Genomic DNA, 19,704 nt, shown 5'->3' on the forward strand with positions numbered 1-19,704 from the left:
TATACAACAGTATAATATTGGTCTACATGCTTATGTGATTGCACCCCACATACTATTAATGTTAGACCACTCTGTTTCAGACTTGGTCCTGTAGAGGCTGAACAGCACCCATTTGTATAGCAGGCACTGTCCATGGGAACTGAATGCTTATAGGAAGACATCCATTTCAGCATGACTGAAATTGTCTGGCCTTTGCCATTCATCTTGCCTTCTAGCCTGCAGACAGCTATGAACATATAATTGCAGACCATGTGCTCTTTCTGCAACTGGTAGGATGGCAGCTGCAGAAATAGGGAAACAAAATTGTACTGTGGTATAGCGGAAAGAACAGCTATGGCCTTATGCCATACTATAGCAATAGGAACAGATATGGGAATATGTGCATGTGGTGCTTCACTGTCAAGTGGAGCTGGTGGTTGTATTTACTGTCATTTGTCAACCAATTGTATTGTGGGTTTCTAGGGTCCCTATTAGATCGACAAAAAAATCAAAATCTTGAACGGCTTAGAAGTCGAAAATGCTGTTCTTCGTAATCGCTATTGTGAGATTGCGGTACAGTGAAGATCAGAACATTTGCCCTTTCCTCACTGTAATGCGATCTCTGAGTTGGGATATATATTTAGTGGGGGGTATTGGGGGCACAGCCCCCCACAATAGCAATTTCGATTTCCTGCATTTACGCTCATATGAGCGTTCGAGATTTTGAAGTTTCGTTTATATAATATAGACCGGGTTTCAACAGGGAACTGATATGGGGTGAAGTTCTGCAACATCTTCTCAGGGTGCTTGCAGACTGCTTAGTGTGTTCCCATTTGTAAGAAAGACATTTATGTGTATGTATGTTAACATATGCATAGGGGACACACATATGCCATTCACCCGTAATGCAGGTAATGGAGCATATGAATGGAGCAATGGCTCGCACATTGTTCTGTTTTGTTATCTTAACACTTGTCACATTTTTCTGTTGTGACCCTTTTTCTGTCATTGCAAGCAGAATGAGATGTGAGCTGTGGCACTTACTGCAGGAGGCAAAAGAGGCTAGCAGCCTTCCATGCTTAATTGCATTCAGAACTGCTGACCCATGTTTTAAGTCCTTTGTCAGAATTTTTAATTTATTTATTTAAAATACATGTACTGGGTTAGAGTACTGATAATAAGTGATCAATTTCAGTGTTAGCTCAGGAGTGAAAAAAAGAAATAAGTCAAAATTACATTTAGTGAGGTAGCAGGGGAATAATAAAAATACACAACTATAAAATACCATTATCGGCAAACAAAATTGAAAAAAATGTATACAATTGTAATAAACATGATCTACAATAAATCAAGACAAGTCTTATTTAGAAAGTGATAATTACAGCTGCGTATTGCCTAAATGGGAATAATAGAATAACTGAGTGAAGTGAAGGATGTTGCAAAGAAAAAGGTATTACTCAAGAGTTTGTGAGAAGCTGGAAAGAGACATTATTGTAAGCAAATTATGTGAGTGAGATGTGTACGTTGGTGCAGTAGAACATACCGTATGTTTGACAGTAAGAGTGCTACTAGTAAGAGACAGAAAGGGTGATGCAGTTCATGTTAGATGGTATGGTTGAATGAGGGACAGTTGGTTGATGAAAGGAGGTGGGCCTTTAGTGGAGTCCCACGTTTAGGATGCATTCACTTATGGCAAACTTTCCCATTGTGTTTCTTCCATTCAGGTTCATGATATGCTCAACAGGAACTTGAGCTGTTATCTACTCCTTCTGAGGCTGTAGCCTAGGGGATGGTCTTGGTACTTCATGGACAGGTACCCAACACCATTAGTCAAGGTGGCCCAGCACCATTACCTAAGGAGGCCCAGATACAGTGGGTATAGGTGGTGGAGGTTGTGGTGGAGAGAGCATGGGTCATGTGTGTGACCTAGATTAAGAGCCTCCTGGAGTAGATTAATAATTCATCCACCTGGCTGGCCCCTATCAATAGCTCACCAGGGGAAGGGTGCAGCCCATACCACCAGCCAGCCAGATTCATCATCTTGTAATGGATTGTAGTAGTATCCCTTTGGCCCAGAGTGGCAGAATGGCACTATGCTGCTCTTACTCCATCCTTTCACCAGCCTGGTGTAATCCTTCCTACTGTGTTGTGCTTCATTCTGTGTGCGTTTATCAGAACCCCATCACCATTTGTCTGCCATCTGTTTGGCTGTTTCCATCCCACGTCTCCCCATTTTTATGGGGGGAGGCACATTCACTCATATTTATTTGTGCTGTTGAAGGTATGTGTGCATCTACCCTGCAGACCTACAAGTTACCCCCTTCCTATTCTTCTGTTTTCACCATTTTCTATCTTCCCCTCTCTCCATATGAAGAAAAAGAATGGGCTATCCCTACCAAAAACATATTTATTTGCCCTTCTCCCATCCTACACATGTAGTTGGTCCTTTTCTGTGTCTATTTGCTTGCTGCCTTCACCTTGTTCCTACTTGGCTGTATACTCCTTTCTTAATTTGTTCCTGTGACAGGTGTTTTTATACGTGGACAACTTAGCAAAGCTCTTGAAAATTCTACATGATTGTATAACTTTATACACTATTTTGTGCCATCCTGACAAGAGACATGCTATCGTCTGCATTATAGCATCTGTGCATGCTGCTTTATCCCCAGGTGTGAGGGTCTATGAAGTAACATGTTCAGTTCTTTTCAGATTCTGACAAGGTGGAGCATGGTCACTGTTTGGATTATGTGTTGTACTTGGGTGTCTGTTTTATTGCACTGATGTATGGTCTTGTGTATTTGCCTTGCTTCTCACTTATGTCCCTCAAAGTTTGCCTGTCTCATTTGGAATATACAGTTATTGCAGATGTTGCCGTACAGTGCTCCCTAGCATAACGTGCAAGAAATCTGGACAAAGCCTAAAATAATGGGGGACAAAGGCCCAAAAATAGGGGCAGATTTTAAATGTTGCTCTTATAAAATTAGAAAGTTAAAAAAGCAACCGATGTAAGAACACACAAACTCTATTTATTAAGCGCTTTTCGTCCAGCATAGTGGCTGGACTTCTTCAGATAAAAGAATCAGCTTCATAAACACTCTTAAATGTTTCAACAATCCAGTCAGTTTTAACATGCTTTATATATATTTTTTATTTTTAATAAGACTGCGGTGGTGGTGCTGCGGTAGCGTTGTCGCCTCACAGTAAGATGTTGTCCTGTTCAATTCTCAGCTACAGCGTCTTCTGTGTGGAGACATGTGTGAATGGGCGCACCTTTGTTGAAGGTTGTGCATCAGGGCCAGCAACTCGGCACGTAAAAATCTACTGCCAATCATTAGTGGACCGGAGTTTCGCTGTGGCGACCCCTAACCAGGAAAAGCCGAAAGACACAACAACAACACCAGGTATAAATACATTTACTGTTGATTGAGCAGTGAAGGATGAAGGTTTTTTATTTAGGGGGAGAATGTATTATATTGTTCTTTAGCTCTGTATTTTTAACTATGGTAGAACTTTTATCAAGTGATGTGTTAATTGAACATTGTTAAGAGGTTTAATTGAGACAGTGGTCACATGACTGGATTGTTGAAACATTTAAGAGTGTTTATGAAGTTGATTCTTTTATCTGAAGAAGTCCAGACACTGTGCTGGACGAAAAGCGCTTAATAAATAGAGTTTGTGGTGTTCTTACATCGGTTGCTTTTTTATGTTTATTCAGTTTGTGAAGTATGTTTTCATTTTCAAAATTAGAAAGTTGCTAGAACAACATAATTTTGTTGGTGTGCATTTTCTGAAGGATATGAAGTCTGAAACTTTAAATGTATGTTATTGTTTAGTGAATTCATTCCTCAGTGATTAGCCAGAAAACCACATATTTTATGAGGAACAGACCAAAAATATGAGGCAAAAAATCTGGACATTCTGCGCAAATCTGTACAGTTGAGAGGTATGCCCCCAAGCAGTGTAAGCCTTTCACATACAGGACATCTGTATGAATGGCCCATGTAAAGCCATGGGGTCAAATAAGACATGCAAATACAAAAATAAGAAGTACGTGATCCTGTTTCAAATTATAGCAGTTAGAGAAGCTAATTCACCTAATATTTTGGGTTGTGTGGCTTATGAACAACTAGAAATGGTAAAACAATTCACAGTCTGAATGCAGAGTGAGAGAATGTTTTCCTCTACACAGGAGTCATTTGCATTTCTGGGTAGAGCTGTAGTAGTGACATCCTTCATTACTGTGCTGATTTACTGACAGGCTTAGGAGGTTTACCAGGGGAATAATGCATACAAATGAGTCCTGATTTTATTTTGGATACACATGCTGTAAAGAAAATACCAGTAGCTTTCAGTTGTAGAAGTGAGTGAAAATTGAGTGAATGGAAAGCATGTCATTAAGAAGCAGTTAGGGACAACATAATGGGGTGAATAGTATGGTTACTGCTATACAGCAATACAAGATGAGTATTTGTGTTAATGCATAAAATCTGAATAAAATGATTTAAAGAGAACATTACCCTTTGCTTAGTGTTGAAGTTACCTCAGCAATTCCTAACATAAGTTGTTTTTATTAGTAAATACAAACCAGGGATTATGTAAATTTAAATGAAGAGAGTAACAAATTGTGTACATTTAATAAATTCACTGTTAGCAATGTACAGATTTCTTAGATTACATTTGGTATTTCACCTGCACCAGAGCTGTAACAGTGAGCTGTTGTGAAGGTTTAGATAGTGTTTCAAACATAACTGAGTATCTTAAATGTGGCATCAGACACAAGCCGCATGCTTGAGAGACTGATACAGGCACTGAATAGATTAAAGCATTGTAGTTTCACGCTAAATAAGTAAAATAAGACCAATCATATTTGGAAAGGGAAGGATCACATAATTCATTTCTGTTTAGTTAACGCAGGCATGTAGTACAGACAATGCAGCCTTTTATTTTAGACAGTGGCATTTGTATCAGTTTGCCTCTTTGAAATTAGTAATATGTATAGACATTCACTACATATTTGTTGAACATCATCAGATCTGAGCATAGTGAAACTTCTAAAACATGAAGAAAACAAATCTAAGATGACATCTTTTCTCAGATTAAAAAAACATTTTGCAAAGTAGTGGGAATGGAAATCAAGCTAGATGCAGGCAAAAAATCAGGCAGCAACAGAAAATACCTCCACCTCACCCCCATAAAAAAAGAAAGAAAAATAAAAGAAAGAATATAAAGAACAGGACCAGAAGAAAGGGAAAGAAAATTGGAAAGCCCACAATTATAGTTGCAAATATAGAGAATGGAACAACCATATGCTGATCAGGAGTTTACTATATGAATGGTAATGAGAGGTGAATTTAAACCAAAAAATGAAAGACTAGTAATGGCAACTGAAAATAACATTATTGGTTTAGTTAGTCTATAGAAAAAGTAGAAGATGTAGACAAACGCAGCATCCGTAGTACAGATACACAGTTCACATCTTGTTGCCAGGGTATGATATATTCACATGTGAGGATCTATGTACTGAAAGGCACAGCAATGGGGCAAAACTGTTGCATTGGAAATTGTGTAAAGTCTACAATATGCAGGTTTATGAAAAGCATCGGCACCATGAACAACAGTGAACTACTGAAAATGAAGTTCTGATCACCTGAGTTCATCCAGTACAAACAATTAAAGTAGAAGCAAGAGAAACAGATATAGTAGTCAAAGAAAAGGGTGCAAAAGTATAATTAACCACTGAAATAGTTACATGTTATGATTATAGTGTCTTGTGTACTGAGAGAAAAGAGGTCTTAAAAACAACATATGCAAGCAGAAACTAGAGCAAGATGGGATAAATACAGCCAGATAGTTTCAATAGTAATAGGAGCAATAGGGCTAACAAAGGACTTTCAAGCATAGTTAAATATGCTTCCAACACATGTAACTCCATATAAGCTGCAGAAGGAGAAAGTTCTGGGTACATTGTAGGCTCTTAGAGGAAATTTTTTGGCAAGTATCAGACTGAAGCAGTACTAATTTCATGACCTGGAATTGTACCCTGAGTCAGAAATGGGGTTCGTTACTGTCACAGTATTAGAAACCCAAAACATTTGGAGAAATTAATAAAGAGAATAATATAGTTATTTTCTGCTGTAATTAGTGTTATAGTAAAAGTTCTCTGTTTGAAGATGCCTTTTATCAGTGGTTAAAGGGTACTGCTATGTGGCCTTTATGGATGTCAGTTATGCTGTTATGTAGCCATATGGGAGAATGTTTTTTTTTTTTTTTTTTTGCAGAGTTCTCAATTGGACATTGGCAGCTCAGACTTAAATTTAGATATCATATCATGATGGTGGCGGTACTCAACGCTAGTATTTTAAATAGAAAGATGCCATAACGTGAAGCTATCCTGCAATTCAAACACATTTTTATTCATATAGTTATTGAGACATGTTTTCATGGTTTTGAAGCAGTGGCAACACTCACTCGGTCTCTCTCTCACTGTATATGTGTGTATACATATATATATATATATATATATATATATATATATATATATATATATATATATATTGTGTGTGTATATGTATGTGTGTATGTGTGTGTCTATGCGTATATTAATATATATGTATATGTGTGGATTCACTTTACAATGCCAAAATTCCAAATGATCGAATTTTATATGGCCGAGCCCATATGATCGAACTTTTGAAACCTCAACATCGTAAAATAAAAAAAAAAAAAAACAAAGAAAAAGCTTTCCCAGCATTATTGCAGGGGGGCAAGCACCCCTGCACCCCCCACACCCCCGCTATTTAAATATTCCAACTCCGAGATTGCATTATAGCAAGGAAAAGGGAAATCTCCCATTCTGCACTGTATGCAGATCTCCGTTCACAATGTTGAAATTACGAAAGTTCGATCATATGGTCTCTGCCATATGAAATTTGATCTTTCGGTATTTCGGCAGTGTGAAGTCTTCCCATATGTGTATGTGTGTGTGTGTGTGTGTGTGTGTGTGTGTGTGTGTGTGTGTGTGTGTATGTGTGTGTGTGTGTGTACTTTGCAAAGGATGGTGTGCACCTGTCACCCTAGGCTTTCAAATACTAGCTAAAACGTTATTCACCCTTTAGAGCCTGTTTTTGGCAATGCCAAATTGACAAACCTACCGACATAGCAAATAAAACCCAAATAAACCTAAATGTGTTACTGCTCAGTGCTAGGAGTCTAAACACAGGACTGCACACCCTACAAGCTCTCATCACTCTGAAGAGTATAGACATCTGTGCTGTTCCCAAGACAAGGTTTAAATCCACAGAAAGTACTCTGGCACTGCAAGGCTTCAGTGCCTTCCACATATTTAGACCATCAGCTGCACAGACGTCTGTATTAGCAATAAGCATAACTCTAGATTGGTTAAACAGGATGATGCTCTGGAATTTATCCATGCTCAAATTGCCATAGACAAAGCTCCATGTAATATCCAAGCAAGCTGTAGGTCACTATCTGTGTCCCTTGAATCCCATTGGTTGTACCTAGATCTGCTGGAGACACTCACTATTAAATCAAATACCCTATTCATGGGAGACTTTAACTATCCTCTATAGAATGAGAAACTTACACTGCATCATACTCACAGGCACAACAATTCCTGGACATTATTAACACAAGCACCCTTAACCAGATAGAGAAAAAATCCACCAGGGGTTCAAACATGCTCAACCCGGTAAACCGTATATGAGATAGTGCTCCCCCCATGTCACACCCTCACTGGTGATGTCAAACCACAAAGCTGTCTCCTTTGAAATAAATATATACTCAGTAACCCCAAGCAAACCCTGCAGCAGTTAAGAATTATTTCAAATCAAACTACTATAGTTTGTGAAAATTCATGGTCTCTTCCAACCTTGAGTTCACAGCAACCTATGCAGAATTTTTTTACACAGACCCTGTGCAACTATGTAAATTGCTTTATAGAGGCTGCTGTACCTACTAGAAGTAAGCCCTAAACAAACTTAAAACAAACCACACTGGTGGAATCTTAACCTTAGTAGAGTGTATAACAAAAGAGAAAAAGTCATAGCTAAAATCAGGAAAAGCAACTCTCATAATGATAGGAGGTCTCTAATTAAACTAAACATGAAACAAAATAGGACTAATTAAGTCCAACAAGGCCAGTTAAGAAGTCAGAATAGCCTCACAGGCTAAATAGAACCATAATACCTTCTACACCTATGTCCAAAATCTCAAAGGCAACACACATTAGTGTGTCGAACTGGTGGTCAGTTATTTCCGTTTCACTGCGCAGTGTGACATGGTGAATTTGCTGGCTGACAAATTCAGCTCAGACTTTACTCCTCACTCTCCCCCTGCTTCACCCTAGAAATACTTACTTGAATAACCCCCCAACTATTAGCAGGGAGCAGGTCCTGGTGGTGGTTCCCAAGGCCCAAAACACAGACTCAGTGGGCCCAGACTATATTGTAGGACGCTTTCTAAATAGCTTGAGACATGAACTATCAGGTCCACTTGAGTCACTTTTCAATCCTTGCCTCAAAACAGACTTTGTACCATGAAATTGGAGGACTGCAACAGTTAGCTCACTTCACAGGGTGGACCATCAAATGACATTAGTCTGACTAGACTAATATGCAAAGCCTCAGAAAGAATTATCATGGAAATGATAAACAAAGACATAGGCAGCCTTCAGACACTGAACCCTACCCAGGTTTGCTTTGTCAAGGGAAAGTCATGCCTACTAAACCTAGTGGACTTTTTTGAAAAGGTCATCAAGCCAAAGGATGAGGGGAAAACGGTACATACTGCCAACCTTGACCTATCTAAGGCATTCGATACAATATCTCACTCAGTTATAGTTACGAAACTCACTGAACTGGGCATAAACCCATACATAACTCTCTGGATTGCCAGGTGGCTAACAGACAGGACCTGAGAATCCATGATTGGTGAGACCACCTTCACCAAGATACCAGTGATGGGGGAGTACCTTAGGGCTCCATGATGGCACTGCTGCTATTTGGCATCTACCTCTTGGAGGTAAAAGCTAATGTCAAAGGCCTTTGGCTGACCAAGTTCACAGAAGACTGCAGTTTGGGAGCTACTATTGATTTCTCCCTATGACACAAACATCTTACAGGAGGTTTAACACAGACAATTGACTGGTGCCAAAGTCACGGATTAAAATTCAATGCCTAACTAACATAGCCCCTCTTAATAAACACCCATGATACATAGAGACACTATTGGGTTGGGTTGCATAGCTAGGATTATAAAGGCCCTGGTGGTTGTTAACCTAGTATATACCTATGAAACTGTCAACCTATGAAACTGCAACCATACATGTGAAAGGCAAACACCCAAGCACAGTGACAAACAGGAGTACTGCAGCAAAGTGGCAAAATGGCTGCTAAATAACGAAATAGGTGTACACAACCCAATCAAACGTGTAATGAAATGAATATATATGACACATATATGCCATGTCAAATGCAACACAAAGGTATAGACATATATGTATGGCTGTCACCTTGCTGGAATGCATCCTTCAGTCCACTTTCCCTCCATATGGCAGCATCATGGACACTTCCAGGGTGTGTTGCCATGAGGTTTGTTATGCGGCCATCTACAGCATACAGACAAACTGGCAGATCAGGGATGGTCAGCCCTTCCTGTTTATATATTGGTTTGCTTCCAGATGTATTGGTATCTTGATAGGGATGTGTGTGCAATTTATTGCACTGAGCACATAGGGGAAGTTTGAAGTTTGTAATGCTGTAGAACTGGTGCATTACAATTCTCTGCTCCATGGGTGTGGAAAGAAAGTGGATGCAGTTATCCATATTGCTGCACGTTGTTTCCAGGAATTTTTCCAGGATATGACTGGTGGCTGTCTGTGACACTCCCACAGAATCTAATATGTGTCTCTGGAATGTCCCATATACAAGTACACCCAGGCTGAGACACACACCAGTTTCAAGGGTGATGGGGTTTTCTCACAGGGTATGCACAAGTGTGTGGGGAACAGATTATACAGACAGCCTGCACCAGATATCTGTCTAGGCAGTACCTGTCAGTTATTTGCTGTTTTGACAACTGGTTTAGTTGCAGCCTTATTCTGACTCTAGTTGTCTGCCTTCTAGGGCACACAGCCACACCTTCATCCATGGCTTGTATGACTGCAACCTGTTTATGTTCATTAATTGTAGGTTGCATTTTTCTTTTCTTTTTTATTTTTGGTATTTTTATGGAATACAGCAGAAACCATAGGAGTATGTTCTATTCCTTGTTAGCCAAATGGCATACACTGAGGATTTTGGAAACAGAATTGGAATTGTAGTTTGCCACATTTAACTTGTGTTGGGTGCACCCAATGTGTTTTGGAATTAGATGGACATGCTCAGAATCCATAATTATACTATGCTGTTTAGCTAAGTACTCAGATTGCATCGGTCCCTTGGTGGCTGAGATGTATAGTTTTGCACCACTTCTGCTGAATTTATAGCATATATAATAAAGCTATAAACAGGTTTCCATCTGCTATTGCATGACTGAATTTTGGAAAAGATGCTGGTAAAACATGAGTACTTTGAAACATGAAACTAGTGATGCTGATGCAAATGTAGTATTGTCATGATACCTGACATTACACAGCCATCCTATACTTGCAGTCCATATAATTGACAAAGCATTTAGAATATATATATATATATATATATATATATATATATATATATATATATATATATATGTGTCTGTGTGTGTGTGTGTGTGTGTGTGTGTGTGTGTGTATATATATATATATATATATATATATAGATATGTATATATATATATATATATATATATATATATATATATATATATATATATATATATATATATACCCAGTAGAGTGAACGCTGGAAATAGCGAAGCTGCAGAACAACGAATACTTTCCTAAAAGTATTCAGTGGTCCGTTTCTGCAGCTTTGCTATTTCCTCAACTGTGGAGCAAAGGTTACGGACCGGGTTAAGGTAAGTGTGCGAACGAAGGTGAGTGTGCGATTGGGCACAGGTTAGGTGAGTTAGGGTTAGGGCGCTGGTCAGGTAAGTGTGCAACTGTGTGGACTTGAGGGTTAGGGTGGGGTAGGTGAGTTAGGGTTAGGGAGTGGGTAAGGTGAGTGTGTGACAGTGATGGACCTTAGGGTTAGGGTGGATAGCTAGTGGTATACGTATGGTTTAGTGTAGGGTTTTGTGAAGTGCGTATGTGTGTGTGTGTGTGTGTGTGTGTGTGTGGATTATTTATTTTGGTGTGCTTGTGTTGAGTGCATGTTTGTCGGAACAGCAAATTTTTTCCCTGGGAAAAAATTTGCTATTCTGACTGTTCGGTATTCTGATGTTTTGTTCTACTGGGTTTGATATTATAACATTCAAAGTTGTAAGACTTCAATGTTATGATATAGACCCTATATTTTTTTTTTTTTTTTTTTCCCTGTAAACAAATGTTAAATAAAATAAAATAAATAAATCCTCTTGCGTTCATGTGGGTTTCCTCCAGGTGCTCCGGTTTCCTCCCACTTTAAAAAGACAACTCCCCTGCATGGAAAACTATACCAACACCTTTGCCCAATGGTTCTTGGAATTCATAAATTCCAACGTCCTGGATCAACTAATCCATAGTCCCACCAGGAGCTCCAGTATCCTAGACCTGGTCATTACCAACATGGGAAATCTATGCTCCACACCTATGGTCACCCCCTCGTTGGTCAGGTCTGACCATAAGCTAATCACCCTTAACATTCACATCCCACCCCCATCCCCCATTAAGAAAACATCCATAAAAAACTTCTCCAAACCCAACTTCATGCTACTCAAGTCAGAACTGACAAACTTTATGACACCCATGCAGACGGGAACTGAAAGTTCGACTGCTGAATCCTAAGCTAAAGCACTGTATGAGCACATTCACTCATGCATGAATCGTGCCATCCCAAATAGAACCAAGATGCTGTCCTCCAAAAAAGGAAGCTAATCTGGGGTCCCCTGCCATAAACAAACTTTACAACAAAAGGAAGAAACTGTTGCAGAAAAGAAGAAAATCCCAGGATGCAAAAAACTCACTTACCAGCCTCAGTAAGAAGCTGAGATCCCTTATAAAATTCTCCAAAGCTAGTTATGAAAATAAAATTGCCAAAGATTCCAAAGACAACCACAAGGCATTTTATAACTATGTCAAAAATCTAAATGGCAATGCTCAGATCTGCTCTGAGCTACAACAGAATGGCATTAAACATACTGATCCCAAGGATATTGCCAATATCCTGGCAGATTGATTCAGTGCCAACTTCACTCCCCTCTCACCCCCTAAATGTCCCATCTCAATACCGGAAGACTGCCAAATTCTGGTAATAACGGCCACACAGGTAAAAAACACACGCTCCAAAGCTAAGAATAAAGCATCCATGGGACCCAAATGACATCTTGGGCTGTGTACTACATGAACTACAAAATGAACTGGCACCTCACCTAAGTGTCATGTTTAATCATAGCCTCATTTCAGGGTTCATGACCACTGAGTGGTGCACAGCTACAGTTATCCCACTCCACAAGGGGGGATCCACCTTGGATCCCGGGAACTACCACTCCATCAAGTCTGACGAGCCTGATCTGCAAGGCCATGGAACGTATTATCATGGAACTTATAAACAAAGACAATGGCAACCTTCAAACACTGGACCCCAACCAGTTTGGGTTTGTGAAGGGCCAATCTTATCTCCTGAACCTGATTGACTTTTTTGAATCAGTCTCCAGAGCTGTGGACGAGGGTAAGGCAGTCCACACAGCCTATCTGGACCTCACCAAGGCCTTTGACACCATCCCCCACTCTGGAATCATAGATAAACTTACTAAGCTGGGCATTAATCCCTACATCACTCGATGGGTTGCCAACTGGCTTACTGACAGAACCCACACTGTAAAAGTAGCCAACTCCAAATCCAGCTCCAGACAAGTGACAAGTAGAGTACCTCACGGTTCTGTCCTGGGACCACTCTTGTTTGGCATCTACTTCTCTAAAGTACAGGCCAACACTAAGGGAATCTGGCTAACAAAGTTTGCAGATGACTGCAAACTGGGAGCCATTATTGAATCCCCAAATGATGTGGATACTCTACAAAAGGACCTTACAGAAACAGATGCTTGGTGCCAGAGCCATGGGCTCAATCTCAATGCCATGAAATGTATAGTTATCCCCTTTGGGAAAAAAACATGAACCCGTGAATTACCACATAGGTGGCAGTACGCTAAACACCAAAAGTGTGATAAGAGACTTAGGGATACAGGTGGACAGTAGCCTCACTTTCGATAAGCACATCGCCACAACAGTCAGGAAATTCTTCTATGTGGCACACCTCATCACCAAGGGCTTTTCAACCAGAAAAAAAGAGGTCATTGTCCTACTGTACTCATCCCTCATTAGACCCATTATAGAATACAATGCCCCATTTGGTATGTACCTCTAAAGACATCTGCAACAACTGGAAAGGCCACAGAAATACCTCACTAAAAGAATCACAAGCCTAAAGCAGCTGCCCTACGCTGACCTTCTTAAAAAACTCCAGCTATACTCTGTCGCATATCGTCTACTCAGAGGTGATCTCTGCTTAACATACAAGGCTATGTCAAATCCAGAGCTGTTGGACATGCTACACTTAAAGAAATCCCAATCCCTCAGAGCCACAAGCTCCAGGGATCTAAACCTTGTCATCACAATAAACAAAACATGCTGGAGGGATAGGTTCCTGACCCAGAGACTCCCCAGACTCTGGAACAGACTGCCCATACATGTCAAGCAGAGCGCCTCTTTGGCCCTCTTCAAAAGGAACCTTGACGATTGGATGGGAGAAAGGAAATTCACCCCGCGGATCATGTCAGTTGCCCTACTAGACAGGGGTCCAGGGAAGTAAATAGTGTGGGAAGAAATAGCCAGGGAATTGTTATGGCTAGGCTTGTATAGGCCCTAGGGCCGATAGCCTAGTACCAACCTATGAACCAATGAACCTATGAACATGCATTTAGAGCGTTTCTCCCTGGGCCTCCAGTGAAAAAATGGCTTTGTTCCAAGTCGGACTTTCCCAGTAAACAAATGTTAAATAAATATTTATTTATTGGAGCGGGGGATGGCTTTTAATGCTCCTATGTATTAACAGTCCACTGTTTAACTTTGGCTTGAGGTAGAACAGGAAAATATTACATATTTAAGTGCAACTTTGTCCACATAACACAACTGAAAAATAGACATATAACATAAAAGCATTAAGGCAAGCTTTAATGTTAAAGTATTTTCTCAGGTTCTAACAAAAATGGCATTTTTAAGTGTAAATTTTGCAACTCTTGTAGGTAGATAGCTAAAGGAAGACATTATTATAGTCCAGTAACAAATGCATCATATCTATAATGGACTTTTTTTGCATGCAGTTCTGATTATGTGGTTTGGTTTAAAGTGGAACAGGAAAATATTTGGTCTGCCAGTCCATCTTTGCCCAAGTAATATAGTAAACAATTTTACTTTTAAGTGTGACTCTTACAATTGTTGTATATAGGTACTCAGCTAACATAACACAGTATTAAAAGTTCAGTGAGAAAAAAAAATATTCACCAATGGAATTTGTTACATGCATTCCTGATTATGTGGATTGCATACCAAAATGCCACTGATGCAGTGTCCTACATAAGGTAAAACTGAGAAAAAGTGAATATATTTGTACTATAAGGCTAATAAATACTTGTAGCACTCTACACAGACATTCAAAACAGGAAAGTTAGTTTTATTCATTAGATCAAATGCCAAATGGTACATAATAATACCTGTCCTCCAGAAATCAATGATTATATTAACTTTAGATGTGTGTCAAAAGTAAAGCTATAATCATTTTGTTTTTTTTTTCATTCTGCAAGTTAAGTTTATTCAGAATCATCAATTATAACTTAAAAAAACTTATCATCACCTAAAAAGAAAACATATATGAACTTTGAAATAGAAACATTGCAAACAACTAACAAGTATATCAAATAACTCTAATGTAATTTCATAATCTACTATTGTGAATCTTGGATCATTAAGCTTTTAATAAGTGTATAACAGTGATCTAAGTGAGTTTGTTGTGATTCAGAAGGTATTTGAACCATGAATTTTAAAGTGACTATGGCTGGTGATGTGACAAAATTGCCATTATTGTTTTAATAAGTGAACACATGCAGTAATATGTTATTTTTTGTTTTCCTTTACTGTTTTGGATGAATGATGATGGACATTATGGGATATTATCCTCATGCTATGTTCATATACATAATTTGCATATTGAGATAGATTATTTCTAAAAGCTTTATATGCTGGTATTTAACTTTTAAGTGGTACAAACATTTATAGAAGTAACTCATGTTTAAAGAAGTATGGAATGGTAATTCTGTGTGAGCACTGATACATTGTGATGCAAAATTTCTGTTTTTTTCTTAATTTTTTTCTTAATCCCTTACAAAAACAAATTAATGCTCAGGGATAATGCATAACCAAAACATTTATACACAGTGCCAACTTATTATCTTTACCATCATGCACAATATATTAACATCATGTTTTAGGATCTTCTCACAAATTAATTTACTTTTACCTGATGATAGGCTCATAAGTCTGGCACCTCACAGCCAATCATATTTTGCAACAAAACCATCAAGCTCCATGATTCTTACTGCACACATAACATCCCCCAAAGTATATAGACTCCTCTAAAACAGATCCCTCCTCTACAATCATAACTATTACCCCCTTCACTTATTGAGTCCTCATCCCTGTATCCTAGTGCACCAACCTCTCCTCCTTCTTTACTTCACCACTATTTCTCTCTCACTTTATAGCCCCCCTTCTCTATCTACACAGGTTTCCACCTCTTATCATTTTATACATTATCTGTTCATAAAAACTATTTACAAGCCTGCCTCACTCATTCATCAATTATTTTTATACCTAACCTACTAAAATCACTGCTAATTCCTTCCACCCCCTTGCAGTCGCATTTTATACCTATCCCACCTTACACTGACGTTCTGTCCTCTCTTTCCTACTCTAAGTAGGCTTACCTTTCTCTACTCCAAATAAATAAAATAGCCATGTTTCCTCTACTTCTTTGGCATGTATTTCAGGCCAAACCTTTATTCCTACCTTCCACAGTTTCATCTATTTATTACAGTACCACCACATATACAAATTATCAACATCTTCTTCGCCACACTTACAGCATACTGCTTCTTATCACCCTCTCTCCTCTTTTAACTTCTTTGGCATCCTATACAAATGATGTAATAATCTTAGTTGTAAATCATATATGGGTCTTACTCCCCTTAACTTCTTTGGTATTCATCAGCACTCTTTCTGTATTTCACTCTTATTTTAGCTCCAATTTTTCCTACCTCATATATCACTTAATGTCTTCATTCCCAGCAATGCCTTCCTTTCCTGGAGCAAATATTTAACTACATTCTAACCCTTTCCCTTATCTTAGCTCAGTTCTTCACAATCATCTCCTGCAACACTGAGTAAACTCTCAATCACAAGTATTTCTCCCCTCCCTTTGAGGCTCACCAGCCTCACCACACTACCTACCAACCCTTCTAATCATAATTACTATGGAATTCTCAGAATGGATGCAGAACCTTCATTCCCTGTTCTTTTAAAGCTCTCTAAGATCCCAGGCAGCATCCTTTTCACATCCTCTAATAATACTTTACTGAAATTTTCAAACAATTTTATACTACTAAGCATCCCCCATGTCCCTGTACTTAATTCAGTCTTATTTGACATACCACCATTAGACAAAATTATAATCCAGGGAGCACTCTAAAGCACCCTCACTCCTTTCAGATGAATCCCTTCCCCAAGGACCTGCAGAAGCACTTCAAATATAAATTGATAAGTTATGATATTGACATATTTTTATATGTTCATTTTAACAGTTCATACCTTCCATAGACTCTTCCTTTCTTCTTATGCTATGAAGTTAAGCAATAATCTCCAATGATACAAGAATGATGTCCTTTTACATAATTCCCACCTGAGCCTAGTCTATCAATTTCAGTAGTTTTTGTGACATTTTAACCACTAGCACTCTTCTGAATAATTTAGCATGAGGATTACATAATGGTATTGTCCTAAAACTGACCAGGTCTGCTGAGCCCCATTTACTTTAGGCAAAACTATCACTGATGTTTCATTCATATAGCTTAGAACCCTCATGATTAGGTAACTATACTTAAAACCTCCACCAGAGTTTCCTTAATCTGTAATCATCATTTTCTAACATCCATCAGAAAGCTATCTGGTCCTTCTACTCTCTCTCCCCATCTCTCTCTTTCTCTATTTTCATGTACCATATTGGAGCCATTACTTTCATCATCTTCTTTATCACCCTCCATCAAAGAATTAACTTCCCATTTCCCGGAACATGTCTTCCAATCCCAAACTTTCTTTTATAAACTATGATAATATATTCCAAATGCTACTAAAATGTCTTTACTCTCAAGCTCTTTAATAGCCCTAAGCCAGGTTTTCATCTTCTATTCTATTATCATCTACATAAGTACTTTCAGTTCTACTTTCCCCATCACCCACTACCTGATCCTCTTCCACCATAATTCAGCTTGACTTTGAATTACATTCAAAATTTTTAATTCACCCTTTAGATTCTTAAACCGCCAATTCCTTTCTCATATCATACTTGACCAATCTTTCCTTAAACCTTTCAAGCTCTTTTTCACCCACTTGAATTCTGCATATTCAGTTCCTGCTGACAATATCCAAAACATATTATCCCCCCCTCCAAACTGCCTTTTCCCATTGCCTAATAACGTCCACTCTGTCAGTCTCCATATTCCATGCTAATATGTAACTAAACATCTTGTTGTCAAAAATGTGACTAATATTTCTTCATTTTTAGGGTTCCATTGTCACTCTTGACATTTCTACCCCTCTAACCATTATCACAATATTATAATCCCAAGGTCTGATATAATTTGCTCCAATACATTCACCACTACAGCTCCAGAGCAGTGATCATATCCAGTAAAATTGTATTCTATCTGCTTACCTGTTTACATTTAACTCTAGAAAAGGTTAACTATCCTCTGTTCCTCCATTTTTCTTGCCATATATCCATTAGACCAAGCTCTTCCATTCCATTATGTAACCCTTCTACACTTATCAAGGAAACTTCACTGCCCTATATAACTTGTCTAGCATGGGATCCAAAGCCATCTTAAAATCCCCACTAAATATTACTCTAGGACCCCCTTCCAACAACTTCTGTATAGCAATCCAGCACTTCCCTAGCACTGCTTTCATATCGTAATTCAGCCCATACAACACTGGAAGACCATTCCCTGTCCCTCCTATATGCATCTGACTAATATTCACCTTTCCTGCATGTCTATTAAACACTTCTTTTACTCCCAATCCAAATCAGATTTTATCTTTTTTTATGTCATTATTTTATTTGAAGTTCATTAACTGGGTTAGAGGACTAGTACAAGACCATTTTCAGCCTTCAGGCCATAAGTTGCTACAATGTATATGGTAACTGTACAATTTGCAGTTAAACGTCAACAACCAGAAGTATAAGGTCACAGACATAGCAAGCAAAATATAACTGTGTACTAAACAGATTAATAGTGTAACAGCAAGTGTTAGATATGGTTAAATTTGTACTTCACCAGTATGTAATTAGATTTAACCAGTGACCTAAAAACAAGAGTTTTTGTATTCATTTTAAGGTGTGCCTTTATTTGTTCTTTAAAATGACAGAGATCTTGCAAGGGAGTAATCTGGGTTGGAAGGCTATTATGAGAGTCTGGTGCAAACCTGAAGAAAGATTTTTATAGATAACAAGACAGAAATGAGGCCTGTGCTACTAATGTGAAGCATGAGAAGTTTCTTACAGTATTAGCTTATTGACCAAGTGTGGATGGTATTTATTATTGATGAGTCAAAGGCAAGCATGTTTAGTAGCTAGAATGACCTAGCTGAGACTGGCAGCCATTAGCCTTTAGAAAACAGTGGTAAGAGGATGCTCACTAGGGCTGATCACATGACTAAATCTAAGAATTTAATTTACCCATAATTAGAAGAGAAGTGTTATACTGACCTGACATTGAGGCACAGTTCTTATAACTGGGTTATTAATTCCTCTAGTATTCCACATCACCCTTTGAACTCTCTGTCTATCCCCAAAGCCATGTCCTACTTTGAAACCCCTGCATTATACCTTTGGATCTAGATCCACAAGATTCTTATCTGATTCAAGCAGATCACTTACACCACACCAATCAGTAGTGAGAGTTCTTGGCTGCCACTGGTCGTCTCCACAACTACAGCAGATATAATCCTGCTCCTTCCTAAAAATCCTACCTTTCTCTTTACTTTTCAACTGTACTTACAAACGTACAACACCCAGGCTATCCTACTCACCTCACTCCCATCTCCACCTTCCTTCCTTCCCTTTGCTTTAAGTTTTAGCCTTATATAGGGCTCTTCCCTGAACATCCAACTTCTTACCCAATCCATCATGCATCCATTTACCTCTCACCATCTCTGCCATACTCTCCATTTTCCTAAACATCCACTATATAACTCAGCCATGATACACTGATGACTTGCTAAATGTCTCTTCCACTGTTATGGAAGAGATCTCAAACCAA

This window comes from Protopterus annectens, chromosome 10.part0, assembly GCF_019279795.1.
Source record: "Protopterus annectens isolate FY-2018-M chromosome 10.part0, PAN1.0, whole genome shotgun sequence".
Lineage (NCBI taxonomy): Eukaryota > Metazoa > Chordata > Ceratodontiformes > Protopteridae > Protopterus > Protopterus annectens.